The sequence below is a fragment of the Triticum aestivum genome, chromosome 6D, assembly GCF_018294505.1.
Source record: "Triticum aestivum cultivar Chinese Spring chromosome 6D, IWGSC CS RefSeq v2.1, whole genome shotgun sequence".
Lineage (NCBI taxonomy): Eukaryota > Viridiplantae > Streptophyta > Magnoliopsida > Poales > Poaceae > Triticum > Triticum aestivum.
In genome coordinates, this window is record NC_057811.1 from 41,619,058 (window position 1) to 41,642,460 (window position 23,403).

The 23,403-nt window shown below is 45.4% G+C and overlaps 1 long non-coding RNA gene across 6 annotated transcripts; it reads left to right on the forward strand.

Annotated features, from left to right (window-relative positions):
- Positions 1-7,974: 7,974 nt before the first annotated feature.
- Positions 7,975-13,338, forward strand: LOC123143380 (uncharacterized). 6 transcript variants are annotated; one of them, XR_006470821.1, is made up of 7 exons: positions 8,028-8,648; positions 8,731-8,817; positions 9,834-9,907; positions 10,132-10,345; positions 10,436-10,621; positions 10,714-12,368; positions 12,963-13,338. It is a non-coding gene; the product is annotated as an uncharacterized lncRNA (long non-coding RNA). The 6 variants fall into 6 exon arrangements; XR_006470819.1 differs by having other exon boundaries at positions 8,030-8,648; positions 10,714-11,897; positions 12,054-13,338; XR_006470820.1 differs by having other exon boundaries at positions 8,030-8,648; positions 10,714-11,897; positions 12,168-13,338.
- Positions 13,339-23,403: the final 10,065 nt, after the last annotated feature.

The following is a 23,403-nucleotide window of genomic DNA, read 5'->3' on the forward strand; positions in this document are numbered from 1 at the left end:
CACGTTATAATATGGACTCGCACCACAGTTAACCATCGAGACATTCTTGCCTCGCGCAATCCCAAGTACTATTGCAAAAAGTTGGTCCATAGACATATGACAGCACCACGTTTGAATAATTAATAATTGCTACAAATAGGAATTTTGGAGGATTTGTATCCCGAGGATTTTTTTTTCACGAAGGCTCTTTGGGTCATAGGATTAGGCTTGCCAGCTTTCTATGGGGTCTATTCCTTCGCCATCGATTCCATAAGAATCTTGACATCAACCAAAATGTCATGTTTATTTTCCCTTACAGATGTGGAGTGCACACAGGCCCACCTTCTCTATTCTCTCCGCCGGCCCTGCAAAATTCATGTGCATTGTTCATAACATCTCTTGTACAAAACCTATGCATTATCAAATTGTATTGGAATTCACATTACGTGTGGCATCAATTTTGCGCATTACATATTGCTACCTTTTCTGATTCTCAATATCCATAGAGGGCCATATATGGTCGATCTTGCATCCTCATTGTAAGGCAAAATAGGAATGTGTGTTTCTCATGAAAAGAATCCTATATTCAAATGTTTATTTATTTATTTTCCATACAGAGCATATTATTTTGTTTGTTTGTGCCGAATTTTCTATTTTGGATAAAAGAAAAATATTCAAGGCTGTAGGTATCTCTTTTCATACGGAGAGTACTGGTTTTGAATGTGCTCACTTAGTTCATAAGTCTCACGTGGCCTTCAAAGCTAGGTCCACAGTTTTTTTAAGCAGAGTCAGGCTGCTTTACCTTATGCACATGCTCTTTAAAATATTCGCTACCGTTCCTCAACAGAAAAACAAATTGGCTACCGGCCGCTCGATGGCGTTGCCTCTCGCCGAGTTTGATTTGAAGTCGTGCAGGGTGCAGACTTGTACTATATCTTACTTGCATGTAGACACGTGATGGGCTGTGACTCAATTTTTCCTAATCAATACACGTGTTATTTCCTTTCCAGCCAAGTACATACATTATTTATCCCTCAAAAAAAAAGTACATACATTATTTTTTATGGAGACGGACACACACGATTTGGTAATACATATCTGAACCGATGCTTTATGTTGTCCATATAGATGTAGACGTGTCAGTACTTGTTCAATATGCTCACACATATATATTTACATGTTACGTATAAACTTTAAAGTCTAAGCCATTGTTATTTTGATCAAACGGTCATAATAATATTAGCGTATGTGGGTAAATGTGATGGCTTGTTTGACTCTTGTTTTAATTATATAATAGATTACTGCATGCAAGCTACAGTTATTTAATGGCCTTCTTTCAATAGTTGCATGCACGCATGTGTCTACTTTTTTAGGCTAATTAGGCCATTGAGCAAACTCAGCTCTTTTTTTTAGGGTAAGTCATCTATTTTCTTGATCTATGTGGAAATTTCCAAACGTGAAACATACGGTTTTTTGCAAACGGAGGGAGTATTTACTAACAAAAACTAGTAACACATGCATGTTACTAATCTAAATTACTTCTCGCTATAACCAACCTAAAGAGACGCAGTGTCTCTTGACTAGGAACTGATGTCTTATTATATCGTCACATCTGTTCTAGACATACTCCCTCTCTCTCACTTTATAGGGCGTGCGCGTATCCCTAGGTTGTTAATTTGACCAACCTAATATAAGTCGTATATTATAAAAAAAATATACCAATATAAACTTCAGATGTTCTATTTTCAAACGGTATAATTTTTGTGTTATATAGATTATATTAGGTAATAAAATTGGCAACCTAGGTATACGCTCAGGACTTGTACAAACTGAAACAGAGGGGGTATTGTACACCCTCTGTATTAAATTGTCGACATTTCTTGACACTACATTATGAAACATAGAGGCGTAATATTTTCCATACAAGAGTTCATTTGCCATTCACATATATTGCTTTTGCCTTGGAACAGAACGGACCCGTGACATGCATCGGCCTCGGACGAGCATGCGAGATGACAAGTGTCGATAGCTCCCGATGCCGCCGCGCGCTTCCTCCAACCGGTGCGAGGCACCATTTTTCCTCAGACTATCCATAGTGGGAGTAACATAGGTAGTAACATCACACATATCTAGATAGAATAGATGATGTGGCAAGCAATAAATGAAGAAAGAGAGGCATGTGGTAACATAGCTAGTTACTACTAGTATGAGTAACATCACACATATCAATGCAAAATGAGTCTATAGCCTAATAAATGAAGTGTTGCATGTTACCACACATATGTTACTCCCCACTATAGAGGTAGTAACATAGAGTAGTAACATGCACATGTTACTACTTTATGTTACTACCCATTGTGGCTAGTCTCAAACGCGCCCACGAATTGCAGTACGCATGCCTGCGTGCGGGTCTCCGGCTGCCATCCTTCCCGAGGAAAGCCCTATTGGCGCACGGCGCGGCGCGGTACAGAACGTCAGAACACAATTGAACCAAAGCTCATCCACACCCCCTGGCTTGCATAGTCTACGCATCCAACATCAAGCGATCCAGTATATAGCATGTGCTTATCACTGAAACTTGTCTCTGCTTGTGAACTTGAAACTTTTTCAGTAGAATTCATGTTCGACAGAAAATATTATCGGTAATTAAAACTAGCTATGATTAAAACCAAAAAAGCACTAAACGGAGAATCGTGTTGACACCAAGGACACTCAGCAATTAAATCGAGGAAACCAGTACTAGGATTCCCCTCAAACACCTCCGTCTTTATAAACCCCCACCCAGCTCGCCTGTCTCGCCAAGAAGTACTCCCTTCTCCCACTCGAACTGTAGCCAGGCCACATCATCCAAGGAAGAGACAAACCAAGCCAAGATGGAGGCGCTGAAGCAGAAGGCCAAGACCACGCGCGTGTGCGCGCTGGGAGCCGTGGCGGCGATCGCAGGCGTCCTGGACGCCTGCTTCTGGCCAGCCGGTGCGGCCGCCGGCACAGTCGGATTCGTCACCCCCCGCGAGGAGTTGCTCGCCAATCCGCAGCTCTACCTCCTGATCCTGCGCGCTGCCGGAGCCAAGGCAGCGGCCGTCGCCTTCGCTTAGTAGGGAGGCGCATCACATGCATGCGCATGCATGCATGTCCCTTCCGTCTACTGAAGTTAGTGTTGTTTTTGTCTACTCAAAATTTTCGGTTTGTTGACTTATCTTATGGAGTATTACCAGTGTACTAGATCTGTTGATCTGCCTCTAGCTAGTCACTTCCGTCGACCTACAGAAGTTCAATGTTATCTCCTAAGAAGATGTGTGTATCATGTTTTTTTGTGTGTGTGTGTGTCAAGTTATCTTAGTGTGCTCTATTGATTTGCATGTGGTCTATGATCTATATCATTCCAAAAATCTCAAGATCGAAGATGGATACTAGTGTTTGCGTGCAGCAGATTTGAGGGGCCTGGAACTCCTCCAGTCGAAAAACAAACGTTACGAAAATGTACCTCTACGCACCGATATGTGGGCCAGATGATCTACTACTAGGGTTCTTTGTAATAACTTGACTGCTAAAGAATAGTAGGTCGGAAGTTTTATTAATAAAAAAAGTTGCGTATCCAACTACTTGCACGTAATAGCACACAGAACATCGACCAACGCGTGCACAGCACGACGGGCATACGTGGCTCGAGCGAGCGAGCCTGGCTCGTCAAAAATGGCCGATTCGGCCGTTCCCTTGCATATGCAGTCTCAGAGTGTTCTAAGTGTCATGCGAGCGAGAAACAATGGATGCAGTCCAAACAACCAAACAAATTGTTTTTGTGTCGCACGGCCGGACCGAGAAGCAGATGCAGCCCAACCAACGTCCTGAGAATTAATACTACAGTGAGCACGATTCTTTTGGGAGAAAAAGTGGTTTCTAATTGGGGGTTTTCAAACAACATCAATTTATCCCAGCCAATCAAGGTGTATCTTGGTTGATGAGATTACAGATATAAGCCTTCTAAAAAAAAAAGAGGGAGTATATGATACTATGAGTTACATGTGTAGTATAATATCATACACCAGTATCCAGGGCCGGTCCTGAGTTTTCGGGGGCCCGTAGCAAAACTAGAATCCGAGGCCCCCTAAATATAAACATCAATCTAATGCAATTTCAACTTTGAAAATCTTTTCTCTACATAAACTTTGGTGCAAGTTTTAAGGTTTTTGCTTGTAAAATCAAACCTCGTAAACTTTGACCAAGTTTATATGAAAAATATCAACATTCAAAATGTGAAAACAAAACATTAGATGCGTCATGACTTTAGTTTTTATATTGTATAAATTTAGCATTGTAGATGTTAATATTTTTCCATATAAATACGGTCAAACTTTACGAAGTTTGACTTCAAACAATTCTTATATGCAGAGTAAAAAGGACCGGAGGGAGTACATTATAGTACAAACAAAATATACAATAGGGACCATTGATGTTTTCTTTTAGAAAAATGGTATGAGCACTGCCAGCACTTTGATCTGTAAGATGACAACATTAACATTGTTTTTCTCTTTATTGCGGTCCTAATTAATAATACAACAAAATTAACCACACCAATGTCCTAGGATTTAATTACATAGCGTATTTTGGGCTATGTTTTTGTATTTCGTTTATTGCTTTCCTCAAACTGAAAGTAATTTCACGTTGCAAGAACAGGCAAACACTATCTACCGTCAACCAATATAGTTCGGTCAAGAAGCAGAAAAGTAAAATCTACAAAACTTTTCTTATATCAAGAATTTTACATGGTAATATCTATTTACCTGGATGGGACAGAATAGATGTAGGGCTCATCCCCAAATCGAGCCCTCAAGCCATCCACGGATTTCTCCCGGTGCTCCAAGGACTGTATGACAACACTCAAGACGACCAATGCTTTCGCCTGTTCGGCTTGAACATACATGGTCTACGAGCTATGGTCTCGCAACAGTCGTACGCCGCCCCTGAAGACTTGCATCTCGCCAAGGTAGTGGATGGGCACGGCAAGGTCGCTCAAGACCTGCACGCGGTGTACTCTTTCGGCCCGCCGGAGGGAGCCATGGAGTTGCCGTACCCGCATATCTCGATGTATGGCGCCCAATGGGCCGATGATCAACAGCTGCCGATGAAGGAAAATCCGGAAGACGGTGGCTCGCAATGGAAATCATGTAATCAAGCGTCCTCGTTACAGGCAGAGTTCTCGCTGTGAATTACGACCTTCGTTGGGCCTTTTGATGGAGATCGTGGAATCAATAACACGGCTAGTGCGTAGTTGCGTACTACTCCCTCCGATCTTTTTTTTCTCTGCGCGTAAGCAGCAACACGGATAGCAAGGAGGACCTGGTTGTATCTATTTTGGACTAATTTGCCCCTGTGCATGCCCGGACAGAGGGGGACTAATTTACTTGCTGCATGCTATGGGATTGGGTGAGCGCTTCGGTCTCGTTTTCTCTTCCCCAGGTGCAGGCCATGGGCCCATTTGCATACGGCAGACGCGGGGTACGATTGAAAACCAGTGCGAGATTGAAAACCAGTGTGAGAAAAAGGCAACGCGGAGACTAATTAGAGAAAAACGGAGAAAAGTTATATGCAGAGAATTAAAACGGAGGGAGTACTACTATAGGCAAGCAAACTTGGGGCCCCCTCAGTTTCGGGAGCCTGGGCCGGCCACACCCCCCCCCCCCCCCTGCTGACTGTGTACTATTGTACCTGCTCTAAAACCCGTTGGATGAAAATAATTGTGACATGAGGACAAACCATGGCTCGATGGTTGGGGTTGGCAGTGGCCACCCAGCCCGGCCAAGATTGATACTGAGATCGACGTGGTTGTGTCACCCGGGGTATTTTCCCTTGTAGGCACCTTACAAGTTTAGGGGCCACAAGGGTAATTAGAATCGTATGGTTTTGAAAGTTTCTCAAGCCATGATGTGTGCACGGATTGTACTCTCTCCATTTCCTTTTTACTCTGCATATAAAATTGTTTGAAGTCGAGCTATGTAAGTTTGATCAAATTTATATAAAAAAATATAAACGTCTACAATACTAAAACTATATAATATGAAAATACATTTAATCATGCATCTGGTAATATTGATTTCATATTGTGAATGTGATAATTTTTAATATAAATTAGTCAAACTTTATAAAGTTTGACTTTGATCAAATTTCATATACAAACTAAAAAAAAACGGATGGGGTATATCTTAGTAGGCGCATAGCTGACGTGTGTGGTGGCGTGCATGCGTGAGTATACTATGTGTTGCGCGTCATCTAATAACCGAGGCTTAAAAAAATCGTGGCATGGATCGGCCGCTCGGTCGCGCACGCGAGATGACAAGTCTGGATAGTTTCAAATGCCGCCGTGCGCGCCGTCCAACCGGCGCGATGCACCGTTTCTCAAACGCGCCAACGAATCGCAGTACGCATGCCTGCGGGGCACCGGCTGCCATCCTCCACGAGGAAAGCCCCATTGGCGCGCGGCGCGGCGCGGTGCAGAACGTCAGAACCGCATTGAACCAACGCTCACCCATATGGCCATCACCACGCTTTCATACTTTATATTTACCCTTTTTACTATACTATATCGGATAGTGCTCCTAGCTAGTGTACGCATGCGTCGACCGATGCTTGCTTATCACTGAAAAAAAAATCGATAACTAAAACGAAAAAAAATATTAAACGGCGGAATCGTGTTGAAACCAAAGCATACTCAGCTCCACTCAGCAATTAAAAGGAGTAACCGAGCGGAAACGAGAGTACATGTTTTTATAAACGAGTACAAGGAGATTAACTGTAGTAGGTCGGGAGGTGCTTTCGCTCCCCACAGGCCACAACCACCTCCGTCTTTATAAACCCTCACCCAGCTCGCCCTGTCTCGACAACAACTACTCCCTTCTCCCTCTCGAGCTGCAGCCAGGCGACATCGTCCAAGCAAGAGACAACCAAGCAAAAAAAACCAACATCTCGTCTTGATTCGCGTCACCTCGCCTGCATCATCTTTGTAACTCTCTTCTAGGACACATTGTGCTTATCAGCTTCTCCCTGGAGTAGTGCTTCTAGTTGGTTAGCAATCTCTTCATAGAGTTTTGGACTAATGAGAAAGCAAGGCTTAATTTCTTTTTCTTTATTACTACTTTACTACAGATCTTTGTAATGGTTGACACTCTGTAGTTGGTTAGCATGCAAACGTTTCCGAAGCTCCTCTGCAATCAACAAGTAGATATGAGATAATCAACTCCCCAGTTTCACGGCGTCGTATAATGTTTGCATAACAGTGTTGTCAATGTTTCTGGAGCGATGAAGAAAGATGAAAGGGTGAACACACCGCAGTCACTGGCTACTACTCTCTCCGTTCCCAAATATTTGTCTTTCTAGATATTTTAACAAGTGACTACATACGGAGCAAGATGAGTGAATCTACACTCTAAAATATGTCTACATACATCCGTATGTTGTGCCCATTTGAAATGCCTAGAAAGAAAAATATTTAGGAACGGAAGGAGTAGCAGGCTAGCAGCATGCCACTTGTCTGCTCTGGTGACATTAAAATCTGTGTCTTAATTCTTGAATCAGTGCTTCCTTTCTGAACATAGACTTGAGGATTCTAGCCGTATATTTTTTGCTGCTCAGTCATGTACTCAACTTCCAACAAAGGATTTGATCCTTTGTATTATTGCTCTAATTCGTGATCAAAATTAACCTCGAAATATGTATTTGGGCATATCCTGATATAAGTATCTTGGGAGAACATGGGGCTTCTCAGAGCTCAGCGATTACTAGCCGTTCGATCGATTTTTTTGATGCGTTTTCAGCCGTCAGATCAGGCCACTGGAGGACCTCGGCCGTTGGATCGACCCGGTAACACTGCTACAATGAATAGTTACCTCCCGCTGTAATAGATCTCGTGCCACCGCGTGTAATTCTCGTGCCACGCCGAGGGCATTTTAGTAATTTCACTATAGGGTATAAAATCTCACCAGCTCCCCGTAGAACCCTAGCCGCTCGCCCCGCCCTGCCGTCTCGCCCGTCCCGCCGTCTCGCCCGCCCCACCGCCCTGCCCCGCCCAACCCGTCCCGCTCGCCGTGGCCGTGGCCTATGACCGCGGCCCCGCCGTCCCGCCCTGCCGTCTCGCCCGCCCCGCCGTCTCGCCCGCCCCACCGCCCCGTCCGTCCCGCTTGCCGTGGCCGTGGCTGATGACCGCGGCGCAGCAAGGACCATCCGCCTCGCCTCTCCTCCTCCCCATAGGCCCCCATCAAGCTCGCGCTCACTGCTCTGGGTCGCGCGCCGCCGTGCCCCCGGTCAACTCTGCATGGGCCGCCTCCCTCCTCCTCCTTCCCATCGGGATCGGGCAGGAGGAGCGCAGGAAGGTCATGGGTCACCTCCCTCATCCTCCCCATCGGGACCGGGCAGGAGGATGAGCGCCCTCCCTCGTGACCGCCTCAACGGGAGAAGGGATGCGGCCGTCGCTGCCGACGAGAACATCGCTAGTGAGCGCGGTGGCAGCCATCGACGACCTCGAGCGTGTGGGCGCGTTGGTGAGCGCGGCGGCGGTCGTGGCCGTGGCCGAGCTCGAGCCCTGGCGCAGCGGCGCGTTGTTGAGCACGGTGGCGGCCCGACCATGGCCGAGCTCGAGCGTCTCAGTCTCCGATGGCTCCTGCGTGTGCCGCTCCTGGGTGAGGTGTTTGTTCAATTGCCGTGGTTGATTTTCTCTGTTACTTTCGGTTTGGTCAGGGTCTCAGTGGGATTTCATTGCAGGTTCTGAAGAGCCACTGTTTGTTCCGTTCGTCGAGGATTCGACCGTCCTGCCGACTACTGCTGCGTTGAGATGTTGCAAGGCTTCGGGTCTGTGAGCTCTTCTTTTTCCTTCCTATCTAGCGGTCTAATATTTGTGGAAGTGTTGTTATGTGCGGCTTCAGTAGTTTCTTAGATGTGTTGGCTGCTCGTATCTGGCTAATGCTTTTGCATATCTAGGGTGTTGCTCGTGTATATTTGCTATTGAGCTCGGTGTACTGTGCTTTGCCGTTCGTGTGGGTGTGCACGCTAGCAAACATCCCCTGGTTGGATTTAGTGGGTTTCTATCCTGCCTTGTTTGTTTGCTGGTGTATGCCTTTTCTTCCTTGGTTGAATCCTGCTAGGGCTGGTATTATGTTCTCATCTGCACATGGATGCTTGGTGCATTTTTTCTTCTCGTCCAATTGGCATGCCTGCTGATGTGTGTGTTGGTCTTGTGTGTCCTATGTCATGCTAGCGTCGTCGATTTGCGAGGATTGTTTGATACATTATGCTCATCATAGTGTGATTTCAGGAAGGTGTGGATGCAACAAGATATTTGCCCTTTAGTTTAGTCTGGTACATTTGAATTAGTCTGCTTGGTCCGTGTTCATTTAGTCGGCTGATTTTGGTTGGCACCTTTTGATTTGCTTGCTGAGAAACATAGAGTTGTTTGTCCACTCACACATGAAAAAAATATGGCTGGATTTGTTTATGTTGGATTGAGGGAAGGATAGGCTGTTCATTGGCTTGTATTGTTGGATTTGGTCTCCCTAGGTTAAATTGGAGGTTTTGATTCATGCTGAGAAACAATTTCTTCGTCCCACTGTAGTGTCATATCAGTTTGGATCCCTGTGTGACTTTTGTTTCATAAATTAGCATTTTTGGATATCAAGAATTGTAGATTTCTAGCTCATCTGCAGCAACAAAAGGCAACGCTTGTGTGCTAATTAATAATGATACGTTTCATTGTTCTGGGGAGTATTTAGAATGTAGAAGATGGCAGTGTACCTGAACTTTATATTACGTTCAGTTGACAGGCTTCACACTTTGATATTTTTCTTTGGACGACCACTATCATTGATTAGGTGTGTGACATTTCCTGGCTGATGTGGTCCAAGGGCAATTATCAAGTGGTCGGGGTTGCGGAGGAGAATTTGAGGTAGAAGCTCATTTATTTTCTGTTGCTAGCTTACATGTAACATCCATAGACTTTTGTTCTTTATATTCTGTTCAAATAGTCATCGAACATTCTTTGGTTGCATTGCTGTATGAAAACATTTTGCACTGAAATTAACTATATATGCTTATTATTAGTTCAGCACTAATATTCTAAACCTGTAGTATAAACCTAGGTGCTTTCCCCTCTAAATTTCTTCATGTTAGGTTTCAGAATAATCTCCCACCACCACCACGATTCATATCTGGAGAAGCTTTGTGGAATCCGTGGTGTTGTCCTTCTCGTACTATGGTTGCTGGCCTATGGGGAATCAGGATGGACATTGAGCAAAGTGGCAGCAACGGGTGGCAGGTGTTGTGGCCGAGGAGCTCCAGCACACACCCACATGTTCACTTGTTGACCTGGCAGCTCTTCACTGAGGTAGTGAGGCCTCCTCCTTCTTCCTTTTCTTTCATCTCAACTCTTCCTGTAACCATCTTTTGCCTGTTTTTTGGGTGCTTTTGTGTATAGGTTTGCTGCTTTGGTTTGGCTGGGATGTGTGCCTCCATGGTTGGGTCGTGTGGACTGCTGGCAAGGATGGAGAAGCATAGGAAGGTGTCACCATTGCATAGATTCTATTATAGCCATGCTAGCTGCTTGGCCATGTCATTTTGTTCACACAGGTGTGTCCACAACAACTCTGATAGTGCCATGCCGGTGAGCTCAGACCCTGATGTTTAATTTGATTATCAGTACAAACTGGGGCTGGACTGATGTGTGCTAATGTCCTCTTGATTGGTTTTATGTAGGACACGGTATCATTAAACAAGGACTCTTTTGGCGGACTCTTTTATCACCTGTTTCCTGGCGCTAAGTCTGCAAACGGTTCAGCTTTGCTTCAGTCCTCTCTTGAGGCCAGAGCAGTAACATGAGAAAAAACATCGTATTAGCTTCTGTATTAACAAGTGTAATTATGTAGTACTATATTTTGATCGGTTTTGTTTCCTCTATACTGCCAAAATATCATAATTAGACTGCATTACATAACAGCAAGAATATTGCCATACAACTCAGATTCATATAACTTGCAGTATGTTCCATGATAAATGTATCCAACAGGGGCTGGACATATTTTTTTTGCTTCATAGTTCATTTTGAATGAAAATAACAAATGGTTTCTACCTCCATGGTTGACCTGTTTTGTCATTGTTCTCTCCGTACAAAGGCACCAATACCTAACATTTATCCTAACAGATTCACGGGTCCAAGAATAGGGTCAGACCGGACCGGACCTGTTGAATCTTGAGTGACACAGATGTCCTGTTGGTGTGAGGTGGGGATTTTTAGTTTAGAAGAGCTTGAGACCTTGTTACATTTCAAAGTAGCAGTTCACAAATGGGCACCCCATTTGGTCATCATGTGGGATCATGGGTTTATCATACATGTTTTATCTAGCACAACTATCAAAATTCCCTCACAGTTTGATTTAGCATACTATTTAGACCCTGATGCTCTTAAACTAACGCATGCAAAAGCATTTGAAATCACACTATTTAGTACAACATTTTCTTCAAAATATCACTTTTGGATATCAAACTTACTTACAATCCAAGACAAATGAAATATAAAACTTAATTGCATCCATTAAGAAATAGGAGTCAATGTAGTTTCTCATGTACTTTTCTGCTCGAGAGGTGGTAATGGAACAAATAAATATATCTCCACCGCAATTCAGAAATATTTTTGTGTGTTCATTTCATGCCCAGAGTCTTGCAGGTTGTAAGTGTGTCAATATATTTATGTGGTTCCTTATGTCTTTGTTTCATATCTATTTCAGGTTTTCCTCTGTGGCCTCAAATCCAGCTTATCGTTGATTCCATATTGAATAAATGTCTGCAGTCTTAGTTTGCACTCTGTTCTGCAACATGGAAATTTGGACTGGTCCACTTCATCTCGAGCCGCTGGTCCACTGCTTCTCTGGTTTTATAAAAAGGTAGATATTGTTTTTTCCTGGATCATTGGTACTTATAGCCTTATAGGAGGCCGATTCTTAAATTGGCTAATAAGCAAGGCTTAAATGTAGATGATTGTCCTTTGTCACTCTTTAGTAATATAGCTGACTTTTTTTCATTTTTTGTTCATGGCAAAGACGCCTATGTGTGTGGGCGTGTGTGTTGCCATCGAATCAGGATGAAAAGTTTGGGTCTCCTCTGATTTATTTACATATGTATCTTCCACTACCTGAACTTTCCCTGTCCTACAGAGCATATACATGCATGTGTTGGAAGGCTGATTAGAGACTGGTCTTTACTACCGGCTGCCCTCTATCTGAAATATCAAACATTTACTTCCTCCACCTATTCGGATGCCTATGCTTGGCTGTTGTAATTGCAGATGGATTTATGATGTTGAGCAGATCACCATGTTGAAGGCTGAGCAATTAGAGACGAGTGTTATTGCCAAAGTAAGGTGATGATAAATAATCTCATGTTTGACTTCGTGCATGTTCATATAATAACAATGTGATTCGGCACGCCGATTCCTTTCTATGCGCTGATTTTTGTTTCTCTCTTTATACGTTTAAATTTTTGAGGAAAATAACGCTGCATGATTATATCGGTTTAACTCCAGTTCACATTCTTACACATATTCCTCCTACCTTTGCTTCATATAAGTGTCTTGATACACTATTATAACCATTCATGATCTAATCACACTAAATAAGAGATAATGGGGAAGATTCTGTCCTACCTTTGCTTCATATAAGTGTCTTTTCAACACCACTGTCCAAAACAGCGGGACCTATCCAACGCAAATGTCGATTACTTGTGTTTGCTCTCCTAATGAGATAATGGGGGAAGATTCTGCCGCTTTTGAGGCCATCAGGTACATGGAGAGCGCCACAAACACTGTGGCGAAGGATCTGAAATACAAACGGCTGGGCAAATTTACCGAGTGTTTGGTTATCTAAGGCTCAGACTCGATTAGGCATTTGACATGATAGACAAGCTTGCCAAAGGTTACTTATATGATGTGAGATACATGTCCTCCTTTTCAGATTAGATTGATAGTGTGATGGCAGATGCCTTTCCTGCTACTTGTGCCATGGATAAATCGACAAAGTTGATGGTTATTATATTGAGTTGGTGGGGCATAATCTTAAGGACAGAAGCTGCCACTAGCTACTGAGATGTGCTCTGTGAACTATTGTCGGATTGTCCTTGCCTTCTGTAAGAGTGCCCTGCTCTAAGAATTATATGAAATTCTTTATGTTGACTTCATATTAGTTGCACTAATGCACTGCTGGAGCTTTAGCAGAACTATATAGGATTCTTATCTTGGAATGTCGTTTGCACCCAACTGTTGTATCTATTTTATGAGGAACCATTGTCTTGGCTTACTTTTGAAACCAAATATATATTCCTACTTTGTCATGAACTTTGAGATTAACTGTTCTATTGAGTATCTTACTTTACTTGCTTTTGGTATATCTGATTTTACTGCCTTTTTTATTGCTTTAACAAAACATGCCATGCTACTGATGTAACGTATTGGGTTGATATATCCTGAGTAATCATTCTAATTTTCATTTGGCAATTGTACTATGTTGATTCATTGCCGGCAATCTTTCTATTCCTGGTTGGCAACACTAAATGCTTTGTTTAAACGTTTGAACAATACGTTGGGCCAGGCACCTCGCGCCAAGGCGTGATTCCTATCTAGTATATTTGGATAGAGGGAGTACCCGCCTCCTGGGACATCGGCACTCCCGAGTGCCCTCCGTTCCGTGCACGCCAAGCACCGATGGCTCCCTTGCGTGCTCCCGACCGCCCAATCTTCCCAGACGCTCCGCATTGTGCCTTTTTCCCACGGGGGTCCATGATGCATGGGCCGCGAGCACAATCGTGGCCACCTTGCTGCGATGCTATTCGTTGCGCCTACGTGTGTCATGTCGTGCGTTACCCCGCATCCGTCGAGTAAGCCAGGTCGGCGTGTCAGCGTCTCTCGTCTCATGCTGGGTTGTTCAGTTCCCGCAAGCCGGGTACGCGCATGCGCTTGGGTCGGCATGTGACCGTCATTCAATTGCTATTGGGCTTTTCGGTTTGCGCAAGCCGGATACGCCCATGCGTCCGGGCACCCTGTGCATGCTTGGTTCGCGCGAGGTGAGTATGCGTGTGCACCCAGGTCAGCCCATGAGCATTGCATGGCCAAACAGGGTGATGGAGTACTCGTCTCCAACTAGCCACAATGAGTAGTAATATAGACTAGTAACATGTGTATGTTACTACTCTATGTTACCACCTATATAGTGGGGAGTAACATATGTGTGGTAACATGCAACACTTCATTTATTAGGCTATAGACACATCTTGCCTTGATACGTGTGAGAGCATCTCCAGCCGCGCCCCCAACAAGACCCCCCAGGCGACTTTTTTGGCCGCCGGCACCGAAAAATCGGCCCAGTCGCGCCCCCAAAGGCCCTTTTTTCGCTGGCTCGGGTTCAAATTGGCGCCGGCGGACCCAGGCCGAACCCGGCACGCTGGGGGCGCTTGGGGGATCGTTTTTGGCGCGAAAATCGGCGGGCCCTCCTTGATAGCGACTCGGCTCTTCTCGTCGCTTCGTCGTCCTCATCGCCTTGGTTCCCGCAGGGGAATCAATGCCAAAGCTGCCGCGGGCTGCCGTGCCGGTCAGCCTCCTCCATTGATGCCTCACGGGCGGCGCAGTGAAGACGGGGCGACGCAGGACCCTCGCCCGCCACGCGTACGCACGGCAGCCACGCGAGCGCCGCCTATGTAAGCCGCCCCCTCCCGCACCGGTGAGCCACGCACAGACCTCGCTCTCCACCGCCGACGCCCCCGTTCCTCCCTCTCTTCTCGCCGTTCCCAGTTCACCCAATGGCCGAGCGCTATCCAGGCGATGGAGCGGCGGCGAACGGCTTCGGCCGCCGCCACCTTCACGAGGACAAAGCCCGGCTTCTCTATGAGGCCGAGTACCCGGTCCCGCCGGACATGCGGGTGCCCGAGGCGTGGAGGATAAGCGCCGGCGGGGTCCCGGTGCCACCGCCGCCCACCGGGGCGGCGCGTCGTGCGGAGATCGCCCGTATCTGTGCCTCTCTGCCGCAGGCGGCGAGAGAAGGGCCGAGGTACACCCCGACAGCACGCTGTGGGAGCCATACTTCAGCCGCCGCCACGCCGAGCAGCTCGAGGCCACCAACGGCGTCGTGCCCTTCGGCAGGCTCAACGCCGACGGGCGCCACCGATGGTGGGGCGTGCCGGGCCGCACGCTGGAGGCCGTCCTCAAGTACATCGAGGGCGGCAACACGCCGAGGCTGGAGTACCCCGCTCCCCCACCTTCTCCCGCCGGCGTGGGAGCTCGTGGACGCCGAGACGCATGGACCCGGCGTCCTCCTCCTCGTCCGGCCGCTCGTCCGGCTCTCTCTCCCTCCTCCCCATCAAGCCGGAGCCCCAGGACGCGTCGATCAGCCGGCGCACCCGCAGCTGCGGCGTCCGCATCGCCGAGTCCTCCCCCACCTCTGCCCGGCTCGTCAGGCCGAAGGTGGAGTCCGGCCTCCCCGCGAAGTACGAGGCCATAGCCCGGTGCGGCTTCTCCGACGAGGACGCCCTAAAGTGGGCGCGGGACGACTACCTCCGCGACGAGATTGTCCGGTAGCGCCGAGCCCTGCAGGAGATAGCCGCCCGCCAGCGTTGGCGCGAGGACGAGAACGGCGTGGTGATCCTCGACAGCGACGAGGACGAGGACACCCCTGGACCGTCCAACCCGCCGCGCGTCGGCGACCCTGGGCAGGGGAGCAGCAGGGACGGCGGCCGCGGAGGAGGCGACGACGACGACGACGACGACAACGGCGACTACACGCAGTTCTACATGCTCCTCGGCATGTAGAGCTTCAGGGCGGCGGGCGGCGAGGAACAGCGAGGGCGACGGCGGGTCTAGTAGTGTTTTTTTTCTTCTTTTGTAAAATATTTTATGAACTCGCTGAAGTTTGGTTAAATTTGCGCCTTGTTTGTGCGAACGTGGGGCCGGATTTTGTTTTAGAAAAAACATGGGCGCGGCGACTGGGGAGCATCACGCCCCCAACACACGGTTTAGCGCCAGTACGCCCCCAGGCAGCGATTTTTAGCGCCTCCTGGGGGGCCAACGGCTGGAGATGCTCTGATGTTACTCATATTAATAGTAACTAACTATGTTACCACTTTTCTCTCTTTCTTCATTTATTATTTGTCATATCATTTATTTTATCTAAATATGTGTGATGTTACTGTTTATGTTATTTTCACTGTGGATAGTCTGCAAAGGGGCATAGGCGCTCGCAAGTGCCATCCAGGCGCGCCTCTCGTTGATGGCTCCTTGGCACGCTCTTGACCGTCCTATCTCTCTGGGCACTGGGCACTGGGCACTGGTCCATGATGCATGGGTCGCGCTCGAGGCCAACTTTCTGCGGTGATTTTCGTTGCGCTTGCATGCAACGTCTCGTGCGTTGCTCCACCTGCGTCGGGTGAGCCTGGGTTGGCATGTCAGTGTCGTTCATCTCTTACCGGGTTGTATGGTTCGTCAGAGCTTGGTACGCGCGTTCCGGGTCCGCATGTCAGCGTGGTTCATTTACTACTGGGTTGTTCAGTTCGCGTGAGGGAACATGTGCGTGCTTGGCTTGCGCGAGACGGTTACGTGCATGCGTCCTGGCCAGCTTTTGAGTGTTCCATGGCCGCGTATGCTCGGATGGTGGACGTAGTCGAGGCGGTGGGTGGCCCCAGGGTTCACGTTCTAGATGGATGGGTGGCCTCGTCTTGGTTTATCTGGGATGGTAAGCTCCGTCTATGGGTGCTCGGGGCGTACTTTGGCGGTTTGTCGTTAGTCGGTAATGCAGTGCATCCCTTGCCATGGTCGTTGGCCTTGAAAGGGGTTGTTCCTTCGGAGCTGTGGGTGGGTGCTCGAGGTGTGCTGTGCCGGTTTGTCATTTGTCGGCAATGCTCGAGTTGGTGCGTCCCATCCAATCTCCGTTGGGTGCTCAGGTCGGGGCATCCCATTCCCTCATTGCTGGGTGTGAAAGGGTCGTTATGAAGGTGGGTTTTCGTGTGTCAATGGATATATGGGTCCCATCGGCTTGTTTGTTTGTACTCCCTCCGTAAACTAATATAAGAACGTTTAGAATATTAAAGTAGTGATCTAAACATTCTTATATTAGTTTACAGAGGGAGGACTTTAATATTCTAAACGTTTTTATATTAGTTTACGGAGGGAGTACTTTGGAATTGGTGGTTCTCCGTTTTGTCGCACCTGTCTGCGGGTCTTAGAGGTATGACTGGAGTTTATATTGGTCTTTATTTTTTCGCACATGCAATTGAGTTTTCCTCAAATCTCATATTAAGGACCAATGCAACCATAGCACATAAATATAAACTTAATTATGAATATGAAAAATATAATAATACATTTGTTATTTCTTCTAGGGCATATTTCCAACACTGGATGTGTTAGATCCATTGACGAATCCTCAACCACAAACAAAACATGAACAAGACCGGAATGCCATAGATGCTAGGTGTATTAGCATTGACTAGATTACTGACTCTAGTGTAAGTGTGAGACTGTTAGAAATATGCCCTGGAGGCAATAATAAAAGTTGTTATTGTTTATTTGCATGTTCAGAATCAAGTTTATATTTCAATGCTATAATTGCATTCGTTTTGAATGTAAGTCTTGGAGGAAAACCTAATTTCATGTGTTGTTGATACCAAATAAATACCAAATAGAGTTAGACCTCTGAACTTGCTCATGTATTGTTGATGGTTCTGCTTTCATGACCATGTGCATAGTTAATGTATAACGAGGGTGAAAACAATAATCAGAGCACATTGTTAGGGTAATAATGGTGTTGGTTGACCCATCATATGGTATAACGCGAGATCATGTCGTCAATATGTTGTATGTTACTCCATAACTTGGTAATTATAAAGTTAACTTTCGGTAACGCAAGGAAGTATGCCGTGGTACTAGATATGCAAGACTTATACTTGCCCCTCCGGCGATGGATATATACACTCTCGGGCCACATGGTATTACAGTGTCTAGCATCTCTTGACCATGTATTGTGACTAAGGAGTTAATCATGTGTATACTGGAATACGATTACAAGGAAAGAGTACAAACCGGTAATGAGGATAACTAGGTATAGTGATCAAGGAGTTGATCACAATGATACCATCAAAGTCTCCCCTCATGTTTGGTAGTATGGAGAGGCAAGGAAATTGCATGTGATAACAAAAGGTTTGTTTAATAAAGATCTTCAATGTTATGTGGGGATTATTGTGGGTGTCCAGATCTCGCTAATAATTATTGACTGGAAGGTGTTACAAACTTGTCCACATTGTCTCGAACCTATAGGGTCACACGCTTAATGATTAGCAACATGTAGGAATACTATGCGATAATAGAGAACAAGAGAGAAGGGGTTCGAAAGTGTTTTCGATAATCTCAAAATTGTTCCCGGAGGTCCCGAGAGTGTCCCAGTGATATCCGGTACTGTCTCGGGGTGTTATGGAAGGTGATGAAAGCTTCAATATGTTCCAAAAGCCTCTTGAAAATTCTGGAAGGATCCTAATGCCCCCCCCTACGCATATAAGCAGCTTCAAGATATTGAGGGCATAACATCTTGAGATTAATGCGAGCACCAGTGCCAAGTACATAACTTGAACCCTTGTGGGCTGACTCCACCACAAGGAATCTAACCATCTGAGCTACACCCAGTTCTCTTGTATTGAAGGGTCATTGTAGTCCTTATTAGTATCTATAGTATAGTAACAAATAAGACATCAGTGATGAAGTACCAAAACATGAACCTGATGCAGAGATACATTGTTGTGCAATCCGCAAAACTCTTGTCCTAGCCCTGTCACACTGTCCTTTTCCACAAACCAACACAAATCAGAAAATAAATTCTAGAGATCAGAAACTCGAGTGCCATAACCAAAAAAATCACCCGAGCAATTTTTAGAAAATCCCTTGAGCACATTTAAATTTGGACTTATCGGGTGATTAACTTTTCTTTTCTTGAGAAACGCAATGCAGACATAGACACTCACATATATGTGTGTACACTTATAACCCTATAAAGACACACACACCACTGGCACTTCGGCACATACTGTCAAACATGTGGTTTGATCCCTGGTGTGTTAGAAGGACAACTATCCTCTTAACCATCCAACTACAAGATGGTTCTCAAGACTGGTATAATAATGGATGGGTTTACAGAAAATAAAAATGCGTGCTCTGCCTTGGTCTAATCAAACGGCTCGCTAGCCTAATAAATCTAGATGGAGGGATAACCGATCCTATATCCATCTTAAAGAATAGGTTTCATCCTGATGATGATATAGAGCATGTGCGTAATCTAAAAAAACATGTGAGATTTTATCTTTAATGTCATGCTACCAAAGATTTACCATCATGGGTAATTTCCTAATTAGCTTCCTTATATTAGCCACCTTTGGAATCCAATAATCTTATTCTAAAACTTTGGAGCCTGTCTTAAAAATCATCCTTATCCCCGAGGGGTCATCTGGATGATATCACGATTTGACCACGATTTTATATGGCACGTTGTTAATGCTCCAATTGAATTCCTTAAATCTACGTTATTCGGGAAAGAGGCCTCTTCGGGAAACCTGCTGCTCAAGGCTATAAATAGGAGGGAACAAGACATCCATACCACCACACCCGTCTCTCGCATCACAAAGTTGTTGGCCCCGTAGCACAAGAGAGTTCGTCACAAAACCAGCTGCAAAGGCTCGATGGCCATGGCTTCCAAGATGGTGGGCGCCCTCTTGCTGGCCCTCCTGCTGGCGCTCACCCACAGCGACGCCCAGGTGTTGCCGACTCCCTGCTGCAACATCAAATGCTGTGGGTACAATTGCTGCGGCCCCCCGGTCACAGCCGCCGCGCCCATTTCGCCATTCTCCGCCGCCCCGGAAGCAGGACCAGCGGGCGGCCCAGTTTCGCAGCGCGTGCCCCGCAAGGTCTTCCCCGGAAACTAGCGATGTTCAGATGCATGTAGCGATGCCCCCCGTGTCATATGATTCCATTGCAAGTGTGCTACCGGCACCTAGCTAGTTTCGCTGGGTATTACGTATTATTTTTAGCTTGTATTCATGATTTGTTCTGTTCCATCGAAACATTTCAATTCTACAGCTATAAAGTGTATGCAATGATAAACCATGTTCGGAACAAAAATAATTCAACCGTGCTTCAGAACACATAATCCTCCAATTAAATCTGCCGAACTTGAATCAGTTATAGCTGTTCTACTCTAGATCGGTCCCTTGCTTGGCTGCCTTCTCGTCTCCCAGAACAATGTTGTTTCCTAGAAAGGAGCCATGCATATGTTTCCTTATGTGGCCAAAATTTATGGTCGGTTTAGGAACTGCGCCTACTAAAATTAGCTTAGGACGGGTTTTAACCTTTTTCTCTTGAAAAAAAATATGTTTTTGTCCCTCAAATTTGTCGAAAGTATAGATCTGGTCCGTAAAAAAATGTAGAAATTAAACATACAATTTTAAAATTTTAATCATGTATATAAAAAAGGTCAAAACAATATAAAAATGTTTTAGATATGTACTAAAAATGTATAAAATATAAAAACAATAGTTATCAAAACATATATCTGAAAATGCTATTTGAAAAAATGTTAAACATATATTAAAAATGTTTTTGATGTATACGAAAAATGTATAATATGTAAAAATATGTAGACATGTCTTAAAAATAAAAACAATAAAGAAACAAAGAAAAGGAAAACAAGAAAATCAGAGAAAAAAAGTACAAAAAAGAACAGTGAGATAAGAAAATTTTAAAAAAAAGGAAAGGAACAAAAAAGCAAAGAAAAATGAAGAAACAAATCACTGAAAATTGAGAAAGAACAAACAAAATGGTAGACAACAAAGAAAAACAGAACAACAAAGAAAACCGAGAAAGAAACAAATAAAACTGGAGTAAACCGAAGAAAAAAAGTTGAAACAGTGAAAATAGATGCAAAAGCAGTGAAAAACAGCCAAAAACAAAAGCAAAGAGAAACAATAAGGAAAAAACAGCGAAACCAAAGAAAATCGGTAAAGAAAAAATGAAACAAAAGTAGAAGAAAAAGGCGAAAATATCGAAGCAAAACAACAGCGACCAAATGAAATGCATGACCGAGAAAACAGCTACGACCGAATGAACATACTTAGCCGACCCATACACGTGGGCGTTGTGGGCGAGGGGAGCTACCATCTCGTTATAATCGAGATATAGCTTCCGCAAAATTTTCTTACTAAACACTAATATTCCTCCAGACGTGTTGCGACCTATTTGCTGTCCAATAGGCTTTGTAAGTAATTATTCTGGTTATAAAAGTATACGGGAAGATAAAGGATACTTCTTCATTTCGATAAAAGTGCTCATACACTTATAGCTACTTGTAATATAATTGAAAATAAGTTAAAAATAGAAAATATATGAAAATAATATATATGTTCCTTTATTCTCAATAAAAATGATTATATTATAAACTTAAAAATATATATAGTTAAATGAAGGAAAGCTCTGCTAGATGTTTCCATCTCTCCAAAGCAAGAACAATATATGGAGAGTTTGCTGTGGTTTCCATATATATGATGGGTCTATAATGTATTGGGTTCGGATCCTCTAGATACCTATGGAATCATACCATTGTTAGTACTCCGAACCCATGTTGCGTGCACTCCGTCTTACTGGACAAGGCTGTGCTGCTAGCCGGTTACTGGGTTGGGACGGAGCGGGAGGTGGGGATCCGGATTGACATAATTCCCAGGTTGACCCATGCCGGCGGCGACGATGATGACACACAAGGGTGACGTTTTTCTTCTTGGAGACGTCGCTCGGACCCGCCCTGCCTTTTCCCACCTCACGGTCTCTCGGGTGAAAACCCTAAGGTGGTGACGGCGCTCTTGGCATCGTGTCCTTCTTGACGACGTCGTCGTGAGAGCTGTGTGGTGGTGGGCACCGCTTGGGTGCGTCGACAGTTGCAGATGTCGTGCCCCTCTTCCTCCAGGTGGTAGCTGTTACAGGGGAAACCCTAGATCTGGGTCTCCCGGGTCGGATGATGACAGAGAGTTTGGTGTCGTTCTCCCTCCTGGGGGCATCGTCTTGGAGCAGTGATTCACTGGAGAGGCCAACAGGTGGAGCGGTGTTAAATCGAATGCATTGGAGATGGTGGGTCTCGGCGTGTGGAGCAGTGGAGTCTCAGAGTTGGACACAGTTTGATCGACGCGCGCGGGCCGATGGCGTTGCCTGGTGTCGTGGTGACATCGACGATAGATGGGACTGGCAAGATCTATGCAGTGATTCCTCCTGAAGACGGTATGGCGGAAGATAGCGGCGGTGGATCCTTCAATGCGCCTAGACCAGATGGTATTAAGACATCTGGATTAGATTGTGTCTGTTACGCGAACAAGGCACATGTATATTTGTGTAGGTGTAGCGCGCCTAGAAAAAGGCTTTGGGTTGATCCTTGTATTAATTTTGTTAGACTCTGATGAATAATTAATAAAGATGGTTGTATGCATCATGATAATACAAAGGCCAGGGTAATCGTTAATTTTTTTTAAACCTGGGGCGGCTTCCCGAGCTGCCGGTGGTCATTCTAGTGGGCACCTACGTGATGGTGGTGCAGCTGAAGTCTCTTGCCTTGTTGCGTTGTTTGGCCTGACGTGGGTGCTTATCACCTGGGCTTGCCTCCTATAGGCGTCCTCGTTGCTGCCGTCTGTCTTGAACGGACATACGGCCAGCAAGACGACCAGTAGCTGCTAGCGGCTTAGATGTCGTAAAATGACATTGTCGCCTCTCCATGGTGAAATCATTCATTTCCTTGTAAACACTAAGGGCCTATTCGGCTTGGAGAATTTTCATAGGGTACACATAGGAACAAGAATCCCGGAGAAAAATTTCCTATAGATGCGTTCGGTTTGTAGGAAATGTGTACGAAGATTTCGTAGGAATACTATTCATTTTCTGTGTTTAGGAGAATATTACACATCCACTCAAAGCTTATTTTGCGGGTAGGAACAAGGCGGGTCAATTCCTTACCATCCTTTAAAATTTCTATACCAGTCCTAATTCCTACGTTTATGAAATCCAAATCCTCCAAACCGAATGAGCCCTAAACAATTGGCATCGCCGTTGTGTTATTTGTATTAGCTGGATGCCACATAACAAAATTCCAATCTATCCTCCTTAATTGCATGATTAAACATCGCCGCCGCCTCCTACCTCTCCGTTTTCCCTTCCCACTAGTAGAAAAAGGGGCTTTCGTTCGGGCCTGGCCAGCCCATTAGTCCCGGTTCTTATACGAACCGGGACCAATGGATGCATTCGTTCCGATTCGTGAGCCCAGGTGGCCGGCCGGGGCCTCATGGGCTTTGGTCCTAGTTCGTCTAGACCCATTTGTCCCGGTTCTAGGCACGAAACCG